General features: G+C 35.3%; 1 long non-coding RNA gene across 3 annotated transcripts; it reads right to left on the reverse strand.

The window, feature by feature from the left end:
* LOC110865098 lies at positions 1 to 5,722 on the reverse strand. Of its 3 annotated transcripts, none has more exons than XR_002550353.2 (3): positions 5,473 to 5,722; positions 4,503 to 4,594; positions 1 to 174 (listed from the first exon to the last, which is right to left on the reverse strand). It is a non-coding gene; the product is annotated as an uncharacterized LOC110865098 (long non-coding RNA). The 3 variants fall into 3 exon arrangements; XR_004860377.1 differs by lacking the exon at positions 1 to 174 and adding an exon at positions 1,973 to 2,014 and having other exon boundaries at positions 3,139 to 4,594; XR_002550354.2 differs by lacking the exon at positions 1 to 174 and adding an exon at positions 1,974 to 2,014.
* Positions 5,723 to 6,490: the final 768 nt, after the last annotated feature.

A 6,490-nucleotide genomic window follows, 5' to 3' on the forward strand; every position in this document is an offset into this window, starting at 1 on the left:
TTATTAACGTCATGACTTACTTGAAAGTACGTTTTAATATGTATCTTTTACAAAAAAAAATAAAGCATAAGCCCTAATTACTAATAATACATATTCAGTTATTCCCGTACAATCTAGCTTTGACTCATTCTTCGAGCTCTATTCCTCGTGATAACCACCCGTGATTCGTACAACCTGCACTCACCACATACATTCATCACATTAGTATACAATACATAAACAAGACTCAATACATGTACACTTTCCATTCAGCTTTCTCTCTAACTTTAAGCATATCATTAGCGTATCCATTCCCTTGTGAGTCTTCAATAATGTACCTGCGTAAATCTTCGTTTTCCAGGTACATGATTAATATCATTAACACTTAACGTATCCAAAATCATACTTACATATACTCTTGCATACATCCATACCTCAATACATACATGCCTGCACTCATACGTATCTTCATATATTCATAAATACACTTCTACATATGTACCTACATTCATACGTCTCTACATTCATGCCTACGATCGCACGTACTCCCATACATACACAAATACACATTTGCATACATACGTACATTTCTACGCCTTCACATATATACATACTATCATACGTATCTTCATATATACATAAATACGCTTCTACATACGTACCTACATTCATACGTCTCTACATTCATGCCTACGATCACACGTACTTCCATACATACACAAATACACATTTGCATACATACATACACCTCTACATACATACATACCCTTCCTACATCGTTACGTACATGCATACACTCGTACATATCTTTATACATACATACATACACATCTACATACGTACATACTTTAACGAACACGTACTAGATCACGCGTACCTCTTACATAATCATACATTATGAACATGGGTCTTAGACTTAGCTTTATAGCCCATAAACATCTAAGGAACCATCAAAATCATGTTTGGAAAGTCCACCGTAGTCCACGGATATCAAACCGAAGCCCACGGTACATAAATTAACTTAAATAACAAGATTTCAGCTTTTGGGACTTGGGAAGGCCGTCGCCGACGCCCCTAGGGCCGTCGGCGACGGGCCTTGCATTTACCCGTAGCCCAAAAACCCGTAGACAGGTAATTAACCCGTCAGCACAAAAACTGATTTTCCCTTGCCCGTCGGCGACGGCCCCCTACCCGTCGGCGACGCCCTCTAGTTTTTGCAGTTTTCTGCAGGTTCGTTTCGTCGTCCGTACGCACTAAAACGCGCGTAACTTTTGAACCGTTTACCCGTTTGACCTGCCGTTTCTTCCTACATGCTTGTAAATTCACATTCTATCATATGAACTTAAAATCCCATATCCGGATTAAGGAAATTCTTAACTTACACGCTATCGCCTTATTATTCATTTATGATTTATTCGACCCGTTCATGCCTTCATCCACAAAACTTGTTTGTTTGACCAAGACTTCTTATGAACCTAATAATGTCAACATTGTATATCATACAAGATTAAATTCTCGGATGTCTTGCATCCTCTTGACCCATTTTCGCTCAAGAGCTTATTTTGACCCGTTAAGGGTATTTGCGCATTTTAAGGTCTTTAGCTTACGACAACCATACTTCTCGCTTTCTTGCTTTTTCAAAACATTCATTTAATCAAATAGCTTGTTTGTAATCAACTTTCAAGACCATTTGCTTGTTTTACCCATCAAGGGCGTTTTTGTCAACTTTGCTCTATCCTTAACAACAAGGACTCCCTTGCATAAGTAACCAATCCTACTACTTAGCTACAGTTCTTAATCACACATACCTCGCTCGGATCAAAACTAAGATCCGTTTAATACTTCATCGGTCTCATACAATTCTTTCCTACTTGACCTCGATCATCATACTTAATTAAATTGCACATAACTTTACATAAACAACTAAGAAGTGATTACAAAAAATCACTTACCTCGTGCGTCCATGTTCATACTCGTTTCCTCGCCACTTTTGACCCGTTAGCCTTCCGTGCTTGATTCCGTCTCGACATGATTCCTATACTTCCATGTCATCGAAATCACATTCTTATTAGCATACATAATTGTGCATGTTAACGATCATATCGATCGCATAATTCCTATTTGACCTTCATTAGTTACTTCTAGCAAGCATAATACATGTGACCAAATTCATATCATTTCAAACTCATGTAAACCATCATGTCATCGCATTAAACACACATTCGTCAAACACGCTCCATATAACTTACCTTAATCTTACAATTATGACAACTCGTCTAACCATCCTTCTTATACACGGTTGACTTTTAGAAGTCAACGGTTCATTTAGTTTAACTTTTGACCTATCATTATATACCCGCAACATCATAATCGACTATACGGACGACAATACATACATTTTATCATACGATTGGGGTGCGTACCATCTTTTAAGCATAACGTACAACTAATTTATGCACAATCTTCTAAATTCATACATAGTTCATCAAATCCTTCTACTAATCAACATTTGGTATTTAAAATTAAACATCATACATATTATCATCACATTTTGTTCACTTCATCTAACAACAATTCACCATTTCTTATCCAATTTCTTGAAACACTCACACACATGTATGATTCCAAACATTGTTAACATAAGCAAATCATCAATTTACATTACATCATCTAAAACCCACTTCATAACTACTTATTAATCACTTACAAGTGATCTAATCTTAAGTTCTTCATAATTTCATCATACTTTTGATATGTGTACTACCTTGTAAGCATAGTGTACAACTAGTTCATGCATATCCTTCTAATTTCATACATAATTCATCAATTTCTTCCTTCTAATCAACATGAATCATACATGCATAAACATCAAACATACTAGTATCACATTTCTTTCAATTCCCCTCATAAGAATCCATCTTACAAATCAAAATACATCAATTTTAAGCAAGAATTTAGACATAGATGATTTACCCATGTCATCATCTTCACCATAACAAACGGTTTTCACCCTTAAACATCAAATTAACCTAAACCATGCATAATCCATGTTCCAAATGATGAATCTAACACATACTCATGCTCAATTTTATACCAATTCATGATCTACAACATAACCCACTTCGTGGGTAATCATCAAATCTAGAATCTAAGACATACCTTATGATCCCCTAGTGTAGGTGATCACAAATTCGCGTTCGGTTCTGAATTTGAGCTTCATTTATCCTTCCAATTTGATGAAAAGGATGAAGCTAGGGTTCTTGGATCCATGGGAGCTTCCTGCTCATTCTCGAACACACGATATGTGTGTTTGTGTGTGAGAGTTTTGTTATTTAGTAACTTAACTTTCATCTTGTTCCATTTGGCCCCTCATCTTTGTCACTTAACATAAATTGCACTATTTTGGTCATTTAAGACTTTTAACCACACACTTAACTAGGTTAATTAGCCTAGTTAGTTATTTCATACTAAGTTATATAGGAACATACGACAAGTATAAACATTCGGGTTTTGGGGTGTTACACATATACTCTCATACAACTAACCTGTTAGTAGATGGTGACGACCAAACATATAATATTGTATAAACTAAAACGTCCATAGCATATTCTAACCGCTTAAGTTACTTCAACCCGATTATCCTTCCAACATTCAATCATTTCATTACTATATCAACACTTCGAAAGTCCGACATTCATAAACCTGCACTTTCAAACATACTTGATAATAACTTGGTTAGCAAACCCGTAATCTCAACATATTCAAGTACTACATCTTCGTAAAAAGGTCGCCAACTATTTATATGCATCTATTTAACTACAACACAATATACGCCTTTCGCATAATTATGTACATACGTATATATATATATATATATCTTCTATACACATCACGCGTACTATTTTATATGACTTAAACTCACCATGACTCGAATTGTTCATACTTACATACCATCCTATTCTCTTAACTTAATTAACACACCTCCCTAGTCATCATTACATACATCTATCATACTCTTATATAAATTACATGAGGCTTAGACTTAGGTGTACAACTTATAATCGTCAAGGGAACACTCGAAATCATGTTTGGGAGGCCCACCGTAGTCCACGGATAATATACCGAAGCCTACGATGCATAAATCACATAACTAATATTTTTTTCACAGAACCTTCACCCGGCCGTGTCATCTCACCACCCGGCCGTGTCAGCTCTGCACTCTTCCTAACCATTAATTCTTACCGAAACGGACATAACTCTCTCATTTTTCATCCGTTTTGCGTCACGTTTCTTCCTACATGATTGTAAATTAATATTCTATCATGTGGACTTGAAATCCAACATCCGAGTTAAGGAATTTCTTAACTTGTACATGATCGGCTTATTATTCATCTACGAATTATTCGACCCGTTCATGCATTCATCAAAATAATCTATTGATTTGACCTCAACTTCATATGAACTTAATAATTAAACATTATACTACTTAAACAAACTAAGAAGTGATTATGGAAATCACTTACCTCGTGCGTCCAAGTTTGTGCATAACTTCCTCATTTCCTCTTAATCCGATAGCCTTCCATACTTGAGTCCATGTAAATTTTGGTTTCCTATCCTTTCAAATCATTATACCCATTTCATAGTTAGCACGCATGATCATTCATATCGCATCCATTTTCAACTCTTAGCTACATAAACTTTTAATAGTCAAACTTTATCACACATAAAACATGAACTGACAATCACGTTGTTCAACATTTATTTAGTCAAACTTATTATCATAGATACGTACACAACATAACTCCGACATCATTACTTATTAATAAACTATTCGTTTCACATTCGTACACATTCACTTTTGATTACTATAAATCAAGCGCATTAAATACATGGTGAGCATCACACCATTTAAACACAAAGTACAAGTCCCTAATGCATGATTTTACCAAATCATTCATTCAAACCCGAATTTTCGTATGGACTCCATCTAAAGCATACTTCACATATTATCTTGTTAACGACTACACCATAAACACTTTCTATACATACCTACCCACAACTTTCATACAATTTCACAAATTTGTTCTCTTAGGCATTTCATCAAACACCTTGTAAGCATCATAATCATGGTATTCGGTACAAGACTATAAGGCACATTCTTATTAGTTTATCATCATACAACATTCATATTCATTCGGATTTACATAACTACTCCATCCTACATAAATTTTATTCATCATTCATGTATCACATCAAGCTCATAATCAAAGTTCTAGTTATATGATCTCATTCCATCATCCTACAATTACTAGCTTCTTAACAAGCGGGTTTTTGCTAAAATCACAACAACCATCCCAATTCAAACATAATTTCTGCTATAATTCTTATCCTAATCCTTGATACTAACCAAATTTCACGAATCCTATGCCATGCATTCATGCTTGGGTTAAGACCCACTTCATACAATTTAGAAAATCACAAAATTGAACTTACCACTTCAAAGAACAGGTGTAGGAGCTTAGAATTTGATGATTATTCTTTCGATTTCCTTAAGATTTGTAGTAATTCTTGTGGATTTTGTGAAGTTAGGGTTTCACCCCTCCTTGCTCCTCTCTGTCGATCGTCCAGAACCCCACACACGAGTTGTGTGTGGGTTTTAATCATTTAACATTTTATTATCTAAACTTTTGGGCATTTACATCTTTAGTCCCTCCATATTTACCACTTAATTAACTTAAATTACTACCCTTTTATCATAACATTTTAACTTATGTCTAGCAAATATTTTTGGGGTGTTACATAATTGATTTAATTTTTTACATGACCTAACAACTTCATCATGATTACATTCTTATCCTAAGGGTGAAGGGAGTGGTTAAACAGGTGAAAGTGGCAAACTTCAAAATCGACCAATCAAAGTGTGCCATGTCATTTGGTGTGAAGAGTTTAAACTATGGTGAAAAGTGTTGGCAATGGTTAAACACTTGAAAGTGGTAAACTTCTTTTTTTTTTTTTATAAATTATATGTTAAATATTTCACACACAAAGTCAAACACCTCACACAAACACCTGCCAGCAGTCTTGTCCCCCCAACTTTTGCACTTTTGTCGATCGGTGAGATGTTGCCGACTTCACATGTTTGCCGCGCGGGAAAACGGGACGGCGCCGGTGTTGCCGATCGGCAAACCGGTTTGCCGATGACTTCACCGCACCACTCCCTTCACCCTAAATAAATCTTCTCTGAAAAAACTTCATCCAGGGTTGATTGGATGTGAAACAAGGTCTTAGCCTGTTTCTATAGTATTTCTAGTAGTTGTTGACTCACATGTGCAGGTGCCAACTGCCAAGCTCTTTATATCCATTCTTCAACAAATCTAGCAAATATCTCCTTGAAGCACTAATCATCATCTGCAATATTTGATGTTGCAGTTTTCTAATAATAATATTTACTTATTTTGCAAAAAAATATAATAATAATTTACCTTTACTGTTTTACTTTTATAGTCCTTGA

This window comes from Helianthus annuus, chromosome 6, assembly GCF_002127325.2.
Source record: "Helianthus annuus cultivar XRQ/B chromosome 6, HanXRQr2.0-SUNRISE, whole genome shotgun sequence".
NCBI classification, from domain to species: Eukaryota; Viridiplantae; Streptophyta; class Magnoliopsida; order Asterales; family Asteraceae; genus Helianthus; species Helianthus annuus.